Source organism: Heterodontus francisci, chromosome 11 (assembly GCF_036365525.1).
Source record: "Heterodontus francisci isolate sHetFra1 chromosome 11, sHetFra1.hap1, whole genome shotgun sequence".
In the NCBI taxonomy this organism is placed as follows: Eukaryota; Metazoa; Chordata; class Chondrichthyes; order Heterodontiformes; family Heterodontidae; genus Heterodontus; species Heterodontus francisci.
Genome location: NC_090381.1, coordinates 110,597,912 through 110,616,657, shown reverse-complemented (window position 1 = coordinate 110,616,657; position 18,746 = coordinate 110,597,912). Strand labels below are relative to the sequence as shown.

At 42.7% G+C, this 18,746-nt stretch overlaps 1 pseudogene; it reads right to left on the bottom strand.

The window, feature by feature from the left end:
- Window positions 1–815: 815 nt before the first annotated feature.
- On the bottom strand, window positions 816–17,084 carry LOC137375083 (extracellular calcium-sensing receptor-like; annotated as a pseudogene).
- Window positions 17,085–18,746: the final 1,662 nt, after the last annotated feature.

Here is an 18,746-nt window from a genome sequence, read left to right as displayed (position 1 = left end):
TCACTTCAATTGTATAGAACTGGAGTACTGTGTGCAATTTTGGTCGCCTTACGTTAGGAAGGATATTATTGCTATAAACGGAGTGCAATGAAGATTCACCAGACTTGTTCCCAGGATAGCGGGACCGACCTAGGAAGAGAGGTTGGGGAAACTGGGCCTGTGTTGTCTGGAATGTCGAAGAATGAGAAGTGATCTAATTGAAACCTGCAAAATACTTAAAGGGATAGACAGGGTCGATGCATCTAAGATGTATCCCCTGGTTGGGGCGTCTAGAACCAGGAGACACAATTTCAAAATAAGGGGGAAGCCATTTAGGGCAGAGATGAGGAGAGTTTTTTTTACTCAGAGGGTTGTGAATCATTGGAATTCTCTACCCCAGAGGGCTGTGCAAGCTCATTCATTAAGTATATTTAAAGCAGAGATTGACAGATGTCTAAATACAAATGATAGAAAAGGGTTATGGGGATAATGTGGGAAAAAGACATTGAAGTGGATGCTCAGCCATGAACGTATTGAATGGTGGGGCAGGTTCGACGGGAGGATTGGCCTACTCCTGTTATTATGCTCCTATGACACCTGACCTGCCAGAGTCCATCTTGAGGTTTTAAAAAAAAATCAAATTTTTTGAAACATAATCACATTTGCAAGGTCCAGTGTACATAACAGCTTTCACTTCTTAAAAACGAACATGCTACATCGAAAGTGACCACGTTTAATAAGCAAACCTAAATGTTGACGTAACAATTACACAGACTGAACATCATGCCTATACAAGTAGCAAGAAGTTCAGAGTTGCTGTCAAGACTCTTTACCTATCATATGTTTCTTGTGCTATTCTGCGCTTTCAGTAAGATAATATAACACTTACGAGCAAAAAAACCAACAAGCAAACCAAAATTTGATACCCAGATAGCAAATACGTCTACAGCCACCGTGTACTTTCCAGGGGAGCTTACAGAAGCTGGGATATGAGTTATCCAAACAGTGCCGAAGATCAGCTTACTGAAAGTAATGTATTTCGCGTCGTTGAAATTATCTGGAAGTTTCTGGGCAAGGAAAGCAAGCAGGAAACATATAGTGGACAGAAGACCAATATAATTGAGGGTAGTGCCGATCAGGGATAGTGGAGGGAACTTGTGCCTGGAGTTGGAGGAGGTAGGGGAGGTCCTAAATGTATACTTTGCTTCAGTATTCACTAGTGAGAGGATCTGGTCGTTTGTGAGGACAGCGTGGAACAGGCTGATATGCTCGAACAGGTTAAGGTTAAGAGGGAGAATGTGCTGGAAATTTTGAATAATATGAGGACAGATAAGTCCCCGGGGCCAGACGGGATATACCCAAGGATATTACGGGAAGTGAGGGAAGAGATTGCCGCGCCTTTGGCGATGATCTTTGCATCTTCACTGTCGACTGGAGTAGTACCAGTTGATTGGAGAGTGGCAAATGTTGTTCCCTTGTTCAAGAAAGGGAATAGGGATAACCCTGGGAATTATAGACCAGTCAGTCTTACGTCAGTAGTGGGCAAATTATTGGAGAGGATTCTGAGAGACAGGATTTATGATTATTTGGAAAAGCATGGTTTGATTAGAGACAGTCAGCATGGCTTTGTGAGGGGCAGGTCATGCCTCACAAGCCTTATTGAATTCTTTGAAGATGTGACAAAGCACATTGATGAAGGAAGAGCAGTGGATGTGGTGTATATGGATTTTAGCAAGGCGTTTGATAAGGTTCCCCATGGGAGGCTCATTCAGAAAGTAAGGAGGCATGGGATTCAGGGAAATTTGGCTGTCTGGATACAAAATTGGCTGGCCCATAGAAGTCAGAGGGTGGTAGTAGATGGAATGTATTCAGCATGGAGCTTGGTGACCAGTGGTGTTCCACAAGGATCTGTTCTGGGACCTCTGCTCTTTGTGATTTTTATAAATGACTTGGATGAGGAAGTGGAAGGCTGGGTTAGCAGGTTTGCCGATGACACGAAGGTTGCTGGAGTTGTGGATAGTGTGGAAGGCATTTGTAGGTTGCAACGGGACATTGACAGGATGCAGAGCTGGGCTGAGAAGTGGCAGATGGAGTTCAACCTGGAAAAGTGTGAAGTGATTCATTTTGGAAGGTCGAATTTGAATGCGGAATACAGGCTTAAAGACAGGATTCTTGGTAGTGTGGAGGAACAGAGGGATCTTGGGGTCCATGTCCATAGATCGCTCAAAGTTGCCACCCAAGTTGATAGGGTTGTTAAGAAGGCGTATGGTGTGTTGGCTTTCATTAACAGGGGGATTGAGTTTAAGAGCCACGAGGTTATGCTGCAGCTCTCTAAGGCCCCATGGTTCGACCACACTTGGAATATTGTGTTCAGTTCTGGTCGCTTCATTACAAGAAGCATGTGGAAGCTTTAGAGAGGATGCAGAGGAGATTTACCAAGATGCTGCCTGGACTGGAGGGCATGTCCTACGAGGAAAGACTGAGGGAGCTAGGGCTTTTCTCATTGGAGCGAAGAAGGATGAGAGGTGACTTGATAGAGGGTTACAAGATGATGTGAGGCATAGATAGAGTGGATAGCCAGAGACTTTTTCTCAGGGTGGAAATGGCTATCACCAGGTGGCATAATTTTATGGTGATTGGAGGAAGGTTTCGGGGAGATGTCAGAGGTAGGTTCTTTACACAGAGAGTGGTGGGTGCGTGGAATGCGCTGCCAGTGGTGGTAGTAGAAGCAGATACATTAGGGGCATTTAAGCGTCTCTTGGATAGGTAGATGGATGACAGTAGAATGAAGGGTAGGTAGTTAGTTTGATCTTAGAGTAGGTTAAATGTTCGGCACAACAAAATGGGCAGAAGGGCCTGTACTGTGCTGTATTGTTCTATGTTCTCTGTTTTATGTTTTATAACGCGACACAAAATAAAAGGCTTTAAAAGAGCCCACGTCACATTCCAATATAATTATTTCGCTGCAATAGGTCATGTTTTTAGTGGATAGGGAGGTGATGCAGTTAGCCAGATATTACAGATCAAGCCTTGAAGAAATCTAAGGATAAACAGGCCTAACCGTTGCCGCTTATGTCCAAACCAGTTCATCATGTTGTTGTTGGGAAGAGTTGCTTTAAAAGCTATCACAACAGGAATAGTTTTCCCCAAAATACAGGAAATACAGAGAACAAATACAATACCAAATGTAGTATGGCGCAACATACGAGATAAGCTGGTTGGTTCCCCACTGAAGGTAAGTGAGCACAGGAAGCAAACCATTCGTGCAAAGAGAAGGAGGAAGCTTAGCTCGGAATTGTTAGTTCTAACTAAAGGAGTTTCAGGATACCAAAAAATATATATAGCGCTGTGATCAGTGTAAAACCATCCCCCACTAAAGCAAGTGTCACTAACTCAATTTCCAAATTTTCTCCGAAGGAAAGGAATTCAATCTGCTTGCGAACAGATCGATCTTTTTGTTGCTTGGACCAGAATTTCGAAGGAATCTGAAGGAAGGACAATTTCTAATTTTTAACACGAAAAGTGTTCAGGGTGACATAATTGCCAAGTATACGTTATTTTATTTCATATACCTGTGGTGTTGCTAATCTCACCATCGGCGCATACGGCACAATCAGAACAACATATTGGCTGCCCATTGCTGTTTACTTTTCTCGTTCCACGAGGAGATGCTTCTGTGCAAATAGCACGCAGAATCTAAAGCAAAAGCAAGCATGCCTATGTTATTAATATCATAGAATCAGAAAATGATACTACAAAGAATTCCTTGTACCTTATCTTTGGTAGAGCTTTCCAATTAGTCTCACTACCCTTCTGTTTCCCCAAAGATCTGTAATTCTTCAGCTTCAACCATTTATTCAATTATCTTTTGAATGTTACTTTTAAAATTTGCTTGCACCACATTTTCAGGCAGTACATTCCAGATCACAACAACTACCCTGATAATTTAATGTCCTCATGTCACCCCTGTCCCCTGGTTACCAACCCTTCTGCCACTGGAAACAATTTTTCCTATATATTCTCCCTAACAGCACTTTAGATGTACCCACACTAGATGGACTGCAGAGGTTCAAGAAGGCAGCCCACCAATATCTTCACAAGGGCAATTAAGGATGGACAACAAATCCAGGCCTTGCCGGCGATGCCCATCTCCCATGATACAAATAGAAAATATCTGTTTGATCCATCCAGTTGTGAATGTTGGTGAACAATTAAACTGCTAAAGAGAGGAGAAAATTCCATGAACATCTGCATCTTCAATGATGGTCGAGCCCAGCACACGAATGCTTTCAAACATCTTCAGCTAGAAGTGCTCAGTGAATAATTCATCCCCACCTCCTCCAGAGGTCTGCAACATCACAATCCCAGATTTCAGAAATTTGATCCACTCCCCATGATATCAAGGCACAGCTGAGTGCACTGGATACAACATCGGCTCTGGATGTTACCACCATCCCAGCTGTAGGGTAATAGAGTCATAGAGTTATACAGCACAGCAGCAGGCCCAACGCGTCTGCACCGACCATGAAGCACCCATCCAATTTAAGCCCTTTTTCCCGTACTTGACCCGTAGCCTTGTATGCTATGGCGTTTCAAGTGCTCATCTACATACCTCTTAAATGTTATGAGGGGTTCTGCCTCCACCATTCCTTCAGGCAGTGTGTTCCAGACTCCAACCACTCTCTGGGTGAAAATAAGTTATCCTCAACTTCCCTTTAAACCTGCTCCTTACCTGAAATCAATGCCTCCTGGTTATTGACACCTCTGCTGAGGGAAAAAAACTTTCTACCTATCTAACCTATCTATGCCCCTCATAATTTTGTTTACCTCAACCAGGTCCCCCCTCAGCCTTCTCTGCTCTAAGGAAAACAATCCCAGCCTATCCAGTCTCTCTTCATAGCTGAAATGCTCCAGCCCAGGCAACAACCTGGTGAATCTCCTCTGCATACTCCCCAATGCACTCGCATCCTTCCTATAATGTGATGACCAGAACTGTACACAGTACTCCAGCTGTGCCCCAACCAGCGTTTTATACAGTTCCATCATAACCTCCATGCTCCTGTATTCTATGCCTCGGCTGATAAAGACAAGTATCCAATATGCTTTCCTAACCACCTACGGGTGCGGCTGCCTTCAGTCATCTATGGACAAGAACACCAAGGTCGCTCTGACTCTTTGTACTTCCAAGGGTCCGACCATCCATTGTATATTCCATTGCCTTGTTATTCCTCCCAAAATGCATCACCTCAGACTTTTTTAGGATTAAATCCCATCTGCCACTGCTCCACCCATCTTACCAGCCCAACTATATCGTCCTGTAATCTAAGGCTTACCTCCTGACTATTTACAACACCACCAATTTTTGTGTCATCTGCGAACTTACTTATCATACCTCTTATATTCACATCTAAATCATTAATCTACACTACAAGCAGTAAGGGTCCCAGCACCAATCCCTGTGGTATACCACTGGTCCATTTGTAAAAACAGCACTCGGCCATCACCCTCTGCCTCCTGCCACTAAGCTAATTTTGGATCCAATTTGCCAAATTTCCCTGGATCCCATGGGCTCTTACATTATTAACCAATCTTCCATGCGGGACCTTATTAAAAGTCTTACTGCAGTCCAGGTAGATAGACTACATCAACTGCTTTATCCTCATCTGCGCATCTAGTCACCTCCTCGAAAAATTCAATCAAGTTTGTCAGACACGAGCTCCCCCTGACAAAGCTATGCTGACTATCCCTGATCAATCCTTGCCTCTCCAAGTGGAGATTAATCCTATCTCTCAGAAATTTTCCAATATTTTCCCTGCCGCTGACGTTAGACTCATTGGTCTATAATTACCTGGTTTATCCTTGCTATCCTTCTTGAATAATGGTACCACTTTCACTGTTCTCCAGTCCTCTGGTACCTCTCCTGTGGTCAGAAAGGATTTGAAAATTTGTGTCAGAGCCCCTGCTATGTACTCCCTTGCCTCGCACAACAGCCTGGGATGCATCTCATTGTGGCCTGGGATTTATCCACCATAAGTCCGCTAAAACAGATAGTACTTCCTCCCTTTTAATGCTAATTTGTTCTAGTATATCACAATCCCCTCCCTGATCTCTACACCTACACCATCCTTCTCCATAGTGAACACAGATGAAAAGTAAGCATTTTAAACCTCACCTATGTCCTCCTTCTCCACCCGCAGATTGCCACCTTGGTCCTTAATGGGCCCTACTCTTTCCCTGGTTATCCTTTTGCCCTTAATATAATTATAAAATGTCTTGGGATTTTCCTTTATCTTGTCTTCCAGTGTTTTTTCATGACCCCTCTTCACTCTTCTAATTACTTTACTAAGTACCACCCCCCACCCCCCCACATTTTCTATACTCCTCTCGGGCTTCTGCTGTTTTCAGTGCTCTGAATTTACAATAAGCCTCCTTTTTTTCCTTATCCAATCCTGTATATCCCTTGACATCCAGAGTTCCCTGGACTTGTCCTACTCTTCACCTTTATGAGATCATGTTGGCTCTGAACTCTCGCTATTTCCTTTCTGAATGACTCCCACTGGTCTGATGTAGACTTTCCTACAACATGTTTCTCCCAATACACGTTGGACAGATCTTGATTTCTAATATTGAAATCTGCCTTCCCCCAATTCAGTACTTTTATTTTTGGTCCCTCTACGTCCTTTTCCATAATCTTACAGAGTTTTGGTCACTATCCCCGAAATGCTCCCCCACTGACACTTCTACCACTTGTCCAGCTTCATTCCATAGGATTAGGTCCAGTGCAGCCCCTCCTCTTGTAGGACTCTGTACGTGCCGGCTTAAAAAGCTCTCCTGAATGCACTTTGAGAAATCTGCTCCCTTTAAGCCTTTTGCACTAATACTAACCCCTCTAATATTGGGGAAGTTGATGTTCCCTACTATTTTTACCCTATAATTTTTGCACCTCTCTGAGAATTGCCTATATATCTGCTCCTCTATCGCTCCCTGACTGTTTGGAGGCCTGTAGTGCACTCCCAGCCAAGTGATTGCCCCGTTAGGGCTGAAATATATGCTCCAAATCTAACTCTGCCTCTTCTTAAACTGTTCTAATACGAGTACAATATTAGTATCTACCCAAACAAATGGAAAATTGATCAGGTATGTCCTATCCACCAAAAGAAGGACAAATCCAATCCAGTTACCATTCCATCAGTTTACTCTCAATCATCAGCAATGTGATGAAACGTGTCATCAATAGTGCTACAAAGCAGCACCTACTCAGCTGCATCTTCACTATCTCTACTCTATCAAACACTTTCGTAATCTGAAAATCCTCGATCAGGGCACCGCTCATTCTTCTCTTTTCCAGGGAAAAGAGCCTCATGTTTGGCAGTTAACTTTCCTGATAGTTATACCCTTTCGGCATAAAACGTCCCAATTCACGTAGGAAGTAAAAGAATAAGTAATTGAAAAACTAATGGATATATTTCATATAGATTCTTTGCTACAATCAAATTAGAAATGGAGAATGAAAAGTTCACTCCAATCGCTAATTGGATGTTACGTATTTGAATCGCACAGAAAAATCGCAGTGAAATTATAGTATTTTCAAGATCATCGAAATGTTATGGTGGGAGGAAAAGAGAGAACGTAAAAAAGGAGAAAAAACATCTTTTTGAAAAGGCCTGGCAAGCCACTCAGTTGTGTTATCTAGGGGAACAAGAATGGACAATAAATACTGGCATTGTCAGTGACGCCCACATCCTTAGACCTAGTCAAAACGCGCCCGCAATTGTTTTCATCTTTGTGTCCTAAAGTTCGCTGCTTTACCACAGGTTATCAATCAGAATCGTAATGAACATACCTGATTTCCACCACTGCTTCACACGATATCATCGATATTCAGGACATATTTTTGTCCTAAAGGTGCTGAACTATCATAATAGCCAATGTTTACAATTTCAATCATATCCCTCATTTGCTAATTTATTCATACGTTGGAACTGGATCACCATTTCCATCAAAATGCACGATTTCCCTAGTCCGAGCTGTAAAATTTACTGAGTGTAGGTAATGGAGCAGCTAGACATGAGTAATGTAAGGTATGTCAGTTTTCACTGTCACATGGATACGATGCACATGGATATGTACATTCAAAGTCATTTCTATTAATTTAAACGGAAATGTTGGAAATGCATGACAGAGGAATGAGCACCCAAAAAGAAACAAATAACATTTGGAAGTAGGCCGTTCATTTTATTTCAGATGTTTCTGAACTTTGGTCACAGTTTAAAATGACAATGTTATCCATAACGGCTCTCATTAAGAAAATTGTGGGGTCAAGTCCCAGTCTAGAGACTTGAATGCATGACACTTCAATGCAATGATGTGGGAGTGCTACGTTGTCGGAGTGCTTTATTTTAGATGAAACATAACACTGAGAAGTAAAGAAACCACAGTATTCTTAGCAGAGGAACCTGGCCAATATTTATCCCTCAACCAAAAAATAATACAGCTGATCTGGGCATTTATCAAATTTCTCTTTGTGGGACATTGCTGGACACGGATTAGCTTCCCCATTTGCAACATTATTGCAGTGATAACACTTCTTTTTTTGTAAAACGCTTTTGGAAGGCTTGAGGTCGGAAATGACTTGTCAAAATGTCCCTTTCATTTTCCATCGGCCTTTCTGTTGCACAGGTTACAGTATATTTCTAGTATTTCCTGATTTCTATTTCTATCTTTTTTCATACTTGCCGTATTGGCGATTTATTAATTTTACCTAATTCGCTGAGGATATTGCTTGATCTTTACGAATAGATTTGGCTGCTAAAAAGTTAAAAAGTTCACAGATGAAACTCGAACAATACGCGCTTCAAAACATGAAGATGTCATTGGTTCTGTTTGAAAAAGATTGCCATAAAAAGAAAATACCTGCCAAGGCTCAAAGTTTGAAATATGAGCACAAGTATTGTTAAAAAAGCGACCATTGCCCTCTTCTCAAGAAAGCATATCGTCAAGTGCAACAGCGACAGCATAGGCTGCTTTGTATACATGATTGGAATTTCCGTCCATTTTTGCTGGAAGTTACCCATCTTCTATCCCATCCAATTGTTCCTTTCCTGTGCATTTTTGCATTTCAAATGCAGAATTTCTTCCTGTTGTTATATTTTCCCTCGTTAAAGCGCACGTGAATACAGCCTCCCAAAACTCCTTCACGAAGATACAGTCAGAAAACCTAGAAGGTTCAGTTCTGGGTACTGCCTGTGAGTTTGCAAGTTCTCCCTGCGACCCTGTGGGTTTCCGCCGGGTGCTCCGGTTTCCTCCCACAGCCAAAGACTTGCAGGTTGATCGGTAAATTAGCCATTGTAAATTGCCCCTAGTGTAGGTAGGTGGTAGGAGAATGGTGGGGATGTGGTCTGGTATATGAGATTAACGTAGGGTTAGTATAAATGGGTGGTTGTTGATCAGCACAAACTCGGTGGGCCGAAGGGCCTGCTTCAGTGCTGTATCTTTAAATAAATAAATAAAATAAGGATGAATTTTAAGTAGAAAATATCTCTGTCCGGCAATCTCCTTCCTGCAGGTTGTCAGACCAATTGTCCCAACGAGAAATCTTGATCTTTCTTCAGGAGGGAGTACGTCTTCTGTCACGCATCCTTCACTTCCAATCCACTGTATCCCCGCTACATTTTGGGGCAAAATTTCCTTAATTAAAACTTGCACATCTCCAACATGTAGAAATCCCACTACGACCTTTGGAGTCGGCCATTTGATCACCCGCACTATTTTGCTGATTTTCTCTGTGGGATCGGTCCTGTAAAATAATTCAGAGTACGCAATGCAAACCCCATTTTCTTTTGGCCTCTTCAACAAAAACTTGCATTCCAAAATTACCATAATCAGTGTTACTTCTAACTGTTCCAATCCAATTCCAGTCGAAAGTTTTCACGAGTTCAGCGAGAAGTTTGGTACATACCGCTTGGTATTGTTCTAAAAACAAAAGTAGGGCATTTTTGCTTGTCGCGGAGGCAGGAGCAAGTTGAGAAATAACTAACCTGCATAGAAAAGCATAAATATATAAAAAAATGCGTTCAGCGTTCTTTGAATTACTTTAAGCATATGATTTATTCCAAACTTTTCGGTGCGAATCTTTTCTATTTGCACAAGTTATAACATTAAAACTGATACCTGTAATTGGAATTAAACGGACGATTTTCAATTCCTTGCATAAAAATTGGCAAACGACAGGCTAACATTTGCAATGGTCAGTATTCTAGTTGCATCATAACTACGTTCCGGTGAGTTTCACTCTCACAAAAGCGCGAATGGAGTCGTAAATATTCTCTAAAATAACTAATTTATTATGATTTTAATCCGGCTATACATTACGACCAGAGCAATTCATGGCCTACTTCAAATAGCTCTGGCTTGACAAGGCATCCAGCCGGGAACTTCATGTTGTGTGCACGCTTGAGCTGCATTTGCAGCAGTGAACTAATAAACTAAGCGAAGTTACCTTAACAACGCCATATTGAAAATGCAGTCAAATATTCGACACGTTACCATTGGAATTCTGAAAGACCCAACTGTCCTTGTAACTACGATGGAGGACGTGGATGTCTCACAGCCAATAATGGCTGCCACGTTCGGGGAGCCTTTACATTCAGGGTAATCAATTAGTTCATGTTCTCCATTGCCCCAAACCAGTGCTTTTGACACAATCGCGGTCATCGAGGATCTGATATCCCAGTGTGATATTCAGAACGAGAGTTTTACTCTGGTTTATTTCTTCAACAGCAAAAATCATAGTCTGCATCAAGCGAAATTTCATCGTCAAAACTGCAGAATATATATAAAAAACGAAATGATACGGATATTTCATTCACAATCCAATCAAGTATTTATTAACGTATAAAGGAAGTTCCATCAGTTACACTTATTAAATTATAATTTGAACAATTTTGACTATTCCTCAATTAATATTCGTCAAAGTTGCTACTCGTAGAATCATAGAATTGCAGATTAAAATTACAGAACAGAAGGAGGACATTTGGCCCATCGTGTCCGCGCCTTCCCTTCAAGGAGCCATCCAGCTTCCAGTTCTTGGTGCGTAGCCTGGTAGGTTATGGCACTTCATATCTAAGTATCTTTTAAATATTATGAGGGTTTCTGTCCCTACCAATCTTTCAGGCGGTGAGTTCCAGATCGCCACCACCCTCTGGGTGAAAGAAATTCCCCTTAAATCCCCTCTAAACCTTGTACCTCTTACCTCAAATCTATGCTCCCCACCGCCACTTCCACCCCATATTATAAACCTGTCTATCCACTCTAACTAGACCCCCTCATAATTTTATACAATTCAGTCAGCCTACCCCTTTCTCCTTTTGAAACAACAATACAACATTACCTGCCCTCCAGTCCTCTGGCCTCATAATTGTAGCCAGAGAGGACTGGAAAATAATGGTCAAAGCCTCTATTATTTCTTCTCTTGCTTCCCTTAACAGCCTAGGATACATTTCATCCAGGCCTGGGGATTTATTCACTTTCAAAGATGTCAAACCCCTTAATAATTCTTCTCTCACTATGTTGATTTCATCCAATATTTCACACTCCGCCTGCTGATTGCAATGTCTGTATCATAGCTCTCTCATATGAAAACGGATGCAAAGTATTTCTTAAGAGCCATACCAAAGTCCTCCACCTCAACGCACCGATGACCCTTATAGTCCTTAATATGCCCAACTCTTTCTTTAGTTGTACTCTTGCTCTTTATGCACTGGTAGTCATCTTGCAAAATTCAATAGATTTTGGGACTGTTCCTGCAGATTGGAAGGTAGCAAATGTAACCCCACTATTTAAGAAAGGAGGAAGAGAGAAAATGGGGAACTACAGACAGTCAGCCAGACATCAATAGTAGGGAAAATGCTAGAATCTATTATAAAGGATGTGATAACTGAACACTTAGAAACTCATGGTAGGATTGGGCAAAGTCAAGAAGGATTTCTGAAAGGGAAATCGTTTTGGAAAACTGTTGGAGTTTTTTCGAGTTACTTGCAGAATAGATAAGGGGGAGACAGTGGATGTGGTGTATTTGGATTTTTAGAAGGCTTTCAATAAGATCCCACACAAGAGCTTAGTATATAAAATTAGAGCACATGGTATTGGGGGTAATATACTGGCATGGAGTGAGAATTGATTAACGGACAGAAAACAGAGATTAACATTAAATAGGTCATTCTCAGGTTGGTGGGTTAACAAGTGGGGTACAACAAAGGTCAGTGCTTGGGCCTCAGCTATTCACAATTCATAACAATAATTTGGATACCAAATCATATATGTCTAAGTTTGCTGATGACACAGAACTAGATAGCAATGTGAGTTGTGAGGAGGATGCAAAGAAGCTTCAACGGGATTTAGACAGGCTAAGTGCGTGGGAAAGAATTTGGCAGATGGAATATAATAGAACATAGAACATAGAACATAGAACATACAGCACAGAACAGGCCCTTCGGCCCACAATGTTGTGCCGATCCTTTGTCCTCTGTCAAGGACAATTTAATCTATACCCCATCATTCTCCTTTATCCATATACCTATCCAAAAGCCTTTTGAAAGTCCCTAAAGTTTCTGACTCAACAACTTCCCCGGGCAAGGCATTCCATGCCTCGACCACTCTCTGGGTAAAGAACCTTCCCCTGACATCCCCCTTATATCTCCCACCCTTCACCTTAAATTTATGACCCCTTGTAACGCTTTGCTCCACCCGGGGAAAAAGTTTCTGACTGTCTACCCTATCTATTCCCCTGATCATCTTATAAACCTCTATCATGTCACCCCTCATCCTTCTCCTTTCTAATGAGAAGAGGCCTAGAATGTTCAGCCTTTCCTTGTAAGACTTATTCTCCATTCCAGGCAACATCCTGGTAAATCTCCTCTGCACCCTCTCCAAGGCTTCCACATCCTTCCTAAAATGAGGCGACCAGAACTGCACACAGTACTCCAAATGAGGCCTTACCAAGGTCCTGTACAGCTGCATCATCACCTCACGGCTCTTAAATTCAATCCCTCTGCTAATGAACGCTAACACCCCATATGCCTTCTTCACAGCCCTATCCACTTGAGTTGCAACTTTCAATGATCTATGCACATAGACCCCAAGGTCTCTCTGCTCCTCCACATGCCCAAGAACCCTACCGTTAACCCAGTATTTTGCATTCATGTTTGTCCTTCCAAAATGGACGACCTCACACTTTTCAGGGTTAAACTCCATCTGCCACTTTTCAGCCCAGCACTGCAACCTATCCAAGTCCCTTTGCAGACGACAATAGCCCTCCTCGGTATCCACAACTCCACCAACCTTTGTATCATCTGCAAATTTACTGACCCACCCTTCGACTTCCTCATCCAAGTCGTTAATAAAAATCACAAACAGGAGAGGACCCAGAACTGATCCCTGCGGCACGCCACTGGTAACTGGGCTCCAGGCTGAGTATTTACCATCTAAGACCACTCTCTGCCTTCTATCAGTTAGCCAATTCTTAATCCAACTGGCCACATTCCCCACTATCCCATGCCTCCTGACTTTCTCCATAAGTCTACCATGGGGGACCTTATCAAATGCCTTACTAAAATCCATGTACACCACATCCACTGGTTTACCCTCATCCACTTGCTTGGTCACCTGCTCAAAGAATTCAATCAGGCTTGTGAGGCAAGACCTACCCCTCACAAAACCGTGCTGACTGTCCCGAATCAAGCAGTGTCTTTCCAGATGCTCAGAAATCCTATCCCTCAGCACCTTTTCCATCAACTTGCCTACCACCGAAGTAAGACTAACTGGCCTGTAATTCCCAGGGTTGTTCCTATTCCCTTTCTTGAACAGGGGCACAACATTTGCCACCCTCCAATCACCTGGTACCACCCCCGTCAGCAGAGAAGATGAAAAGATCATTGCCAGCGGCTCTGCAATTTCATCCCTTGCTTCCCATAACATCCTTGGATATACCCCGTCAGGCCCGGGAGACTTGTCTATCTTCAAGTTATTCAAAAACCCCAACACATCTTCCCTCCTAACGAGCACTTCCTCGAGCTTACCAGTCTGTTTCACACCGTCCTCTTCAGTAATATACCCCTTCTCATTCGTAAATACCGAAGAGAAGTACTCATTCAAAACCTCACTTATCTCTTCCGGCTCAACACACAGTCTCCCGCTATTGTCCTTGACCGGACCTATGGTCCCCCTAGTCATCCTCATATTTCTGACATACGCGTAAAAGGCCTTGGGGTTTTCTTTTATCCTACCCGCCAAGCATTTTTCATGCCCTCTCTTAGCTCTCCTAATCCCTTTCTTCAGATCCTTCCTGGCCATCTTGTATCCCTCCAGAGCTATGCCTGTGCCCTTTTTCCTCAACTTTATATACGCATCCTTCTTCTTCCTAACAAGACTCTCAACCTCTCTTGTCAACCACGGTTCCCTCACATGACCATCCCTTCCCTGTCTGACAGGGACATGCTTATCAATGGCCCCTACTATCTGCTCCTTGAAAAAGTTCCACATTTCGACCGTGCCCTTCCCTGCCAGCATATGCTCCCAATTTATGCTCCTCAGTTCCTGCCTGACAGCATCATATCTACCCTTCCCCCAATTGTAAACCTTGCCCTGTTGCACATACCTATCCCTCTCCATTACCACAGTGAATGCTACAGAATTGTGATCACTATCTCCAAAGTGCTCGCCCACCAACAGCTCTATCACTTGCCCTGGTTCATTACCTAGTACCAAATCCAATATTGCCTCCCCTCTGGTCGGGCAGTCTACATACTGAGTCAGAAAAGCTTCCTGGACATACTGCACAAACACTACCCCATCCAAACTATTCGATCTAAAGAGTTGCCAATCAATATTTGGGAAGTTGAAATCCCCCATAATTACTACCCTGTGACTTCTGCTCCTTTCCAAAATCTGTTTCCCAATCTGCTCTTCCACCTCCCTGCTGCTATTGGGGGGCCTATAGAAAACTCCCATCAAGGTGACTGCTCCTTTCCTGTTCCTGACCTCAACCCACAGTGCCTCAGTCGGCAGATCCTCCTCGAAAATTCTTTCAGCAGTTGTTACACTATTTCTAACTAACAATGCCACCCCCCCACCTCTTTTACCACCATTCCTAATCTTATGAAAACATCTATAACCAGGTACCTCCAAAAACCATTCCTCCCCCTCACCGATCCACGTTTCAGTGATGGCCACAACATCGTAGTCCCAAGTGCCCATCCACGCCTTCAATTCACTCACCTTATTCCTGATGCTTCTTGCGTTGAAGTATACGCACTTTAACCCTTCTCCGTGCCCATCTGTCCTCTGTGACAGTGCTACCTTCCCCAATACCTCACTACAGTCTTTGTCTTTCTGAGTGGACCCACTGGTCCCTGGATTACAAGTCCGGTTCCCATCCCCCTCCCAAACTAGTTTAAACCCTCCCGAACAGTACTAGCAAACCTCCCTCCCAGGATATTGGTGCCCCTCTGGTTCAGATGCAGCCCGTCCTGTGGGAAAAATGTGAAGTTACTCACTTCAGTAGGAAAAAGAGAAGTGCAGGGTATTTCTTAAATGGGGAGAGATTGGCAATTGTTGATGTCCAAAGAGACACTGGTGCCCTTGTTCACGAGTCACTGAAAGCTAACACGCAGGTGCAGCAAACAACTGGGGAGGCAAATGCTATTTTGGCCTTTATTGCAAGAGGATTTAAATACAGGAGTAAAGATATCCTTCTCCAATTGTATATAGCCTAGGTGAGACTGCACCTGAAGTATTGTGCACAGTTTCGGTCTCCTTACCTAAGGAAAGATATGCTTGCAGTAGAGGGAGTGCAATGGAGGTTCACCAGACCAATTCCTGGGATGGTGGAATTGACCTATGAGAAGAGAATGAGGAGGCTGTGTTTGTATTTTCAAGCATTAAGAAGAATGGGAAGGGATCTCATTGAAACATACAACAATCTTACAGGGCCCGGCTGGGGGGTGGGGGGAGGGGACGTGTCTATAATCAGGAGATGCAGTCTCAGAATAAGGGGTAGGCCATTTAGGACTGAGAGGAGGAGGAACTTCTTCATTCAGAGGCTGATGAATATTTGGAATTCTCTTCCCCAGAAGGTGGTGGAGGCTTAATCACTGAGTATGTTCAAGACAGAGATCGATAGATTTCTAGTTATCAAAGGAATCAAGGTATGTGAGGATGGTGCTGGAAAATGGCATTAAGGTAGCAGATAAGTCATGGTCTAGTAGAATAGAGGAGCAGGCTCGAGGGGCCGAATGGCCTACTCCTGCTCCTATGTGCCTCTGTTTATGTATTTACAAAACAATCTTTGGGATTTCCTTCAATTTACTTGCCAATATTGTTTCATGTCTGCTCTTTGCTTTCCTAATTTCCTTCTTACTTTCACCCCTACACTTTTTGCAATCCTTTAGGTTTTCTGCAGTATTGAGCTCTTGGTATCGGTGATAAGCTTCTCTTTTTTTATCCTCTCCTTTAAGCCCCTTCACATCCAGAGTGCTCTGGATTTGTTAGTCCCACTCTTTTTCTTTCAGGGAACTTACTTGGTCTGATCCCTCACTATCGCTTCTTTGAATGCCACCCACTGATTTGGCACATATTTACCTTCAACTAGGTAGTTTCTAGTCCACTGTAGCTAAATCACATCTCAGTGTTGTAAATTAGTTTTACCCCAATTGAGAAATTGTCTTCCTGGTCTATCTTTGTCCTTTTTCATAACTACCATAAATCTAACGGAATTGTGATCATTTCCACCAAATTGCTCTCCAAATAATTTCCCCATTCCACCCTCCAAGTTTCATTGCCCAAAACTAATTACAGTCTTTTTGCAACTTGCTAAAAATGTTCTCCTGAATGCATTTTAAGAATTCTGCTACTTCTGTGTCTTTCACACTAATTCTATCCCAGTTAATATTTGGGTAGTTGAAATTCTCCACTATTACTGCCCTGTCATTTTTGCGCTTCTCAGAGAATCACCTACATATCTGTGCTTCTATCTCACCCGGACTGTTTATGTGTCCATGGAACACTCCCAGTAGTGTGTTTTCCCCTTTATTATTCTTCTGTTCCACCATAGGGCGTCTTTTGATAATCCTTCAACCATATCCTCACAAATGTAATTGTTTCTTGAATCAATAATGCGGCCTCCCCAACCATCCTTGTGGCATGTTATAAGGCAACATCAAAGGTATTCCAATGTACTGTGACAAGGATGGAGGAAAGGATAGCTGACCTACATTGATAATGGAAGCAACAGAGAGTGCCAACTGCGTTTAATTATGGGAAAAATAGCAGGATTTATAAATAAGATCGGGAATTTAAAATTCTGCTGTTGGTGGTAAGCTATGATAAATGTGAAAAATGAGCAGAATTTCGTACAGATTGGAAGCACGAGTAGGCTGGAGACTGATTCACCATTTAATTAGATCATGGGTTATATTGGAACAACACGATTAATAGGTTAGTGGGTGGCTGTAAATGTGTTGCAGGAGATGGAGTTTCAGATTCATGGGGTACTGAGACAAGTTCTGGGAAGAAGTGACCTGTACAAGGTGGGTGGGCTGCATTTGAACATGGCAAGGCTACATGTTCTCCTGAGGTTCTTAACTAGTGCTGCAGAGAATGGCTTGAATTACTTTGGCAGGGGGCAGTAAATCAGAATGAAGCAACAGCGAGCGATGTTACCTCGAAATTGCATGGGTCTGCGGCAGGGTAGCAACCATGAAAAATTAGAACATTGACAAAGGAAGAGGAAAATGCAGAGACGATTGGGAGAGATTGATAATATTGCAATCAACTCCCATCTAAAGCATAAGATCATACGAAATGGGAGCCGGAGTAGGAAATTCGTCCCCTCGAGCCTGCTCTGCATTCAATTCTGATTGTGGTCTTAACTCCGCCTTCCTGCCTGCTCCCTGTAACCTGTGACTCCTTTGTAGATCAAAAATCTAACTCAGCCTTGAATGTATTCAATGATCCAGCCTCCACTGCTATCTAGAGAATTCCAAAGATTAACGACCCACTGAGGGACGAAATTCCTCCTCATCTCCATCTGAAATAGGAGATCCCTCATTTTGAAACTCTGCCTCTTAGTTCTAGATTCCCCACGAGGGGAAACATCCTCTCAGCTTCTACCCTATCAAGCCTCCTCAGAATCTTATATGTTTCAATAAGATCACCTGTCATTCTTTTAAATTCCAACAAGTAAATGCTCAACCTGCTCAAACGTTCCTCATAAGACAACCCCTCATCAGAGGAATCAGCCGAGTGAACCTTCCCTGAACTGCTTCCAATACAAGTGTATCCTTTCTTAAGTAAGTAGACCAAAACTGTACGCAGTGTTCTAGATGCGGTCTCACCAATGCCCTGCATGGCTGTAACAAGACTTCCCTACTTTTATACTCCATTCCCCTTACAATAAATGTTAAAATTGTATTTGCCTTCCTAATACCTTGCTACACCTGCATACTAACTTTTTGTGATTCATTTATGAGGACACCCAGTTCACTCTATTCTGCAGCCTTTCACCATTTAAATAAAATTCTGCCTTTTTATTCTTCCTGCAAAGGTGGGCAACTTTATATTTTCCCATATAATGCTGCATTTTCCAAACTTTTGCCTACTCACTTAACCTATCTATATTTCTTTAGAGACACTTTGTATCCTCCTCACAACTTGCTTTACTACCTATAATTTATATCATCCACAAATTTGGCTACAATACAGTTGGTCATTTC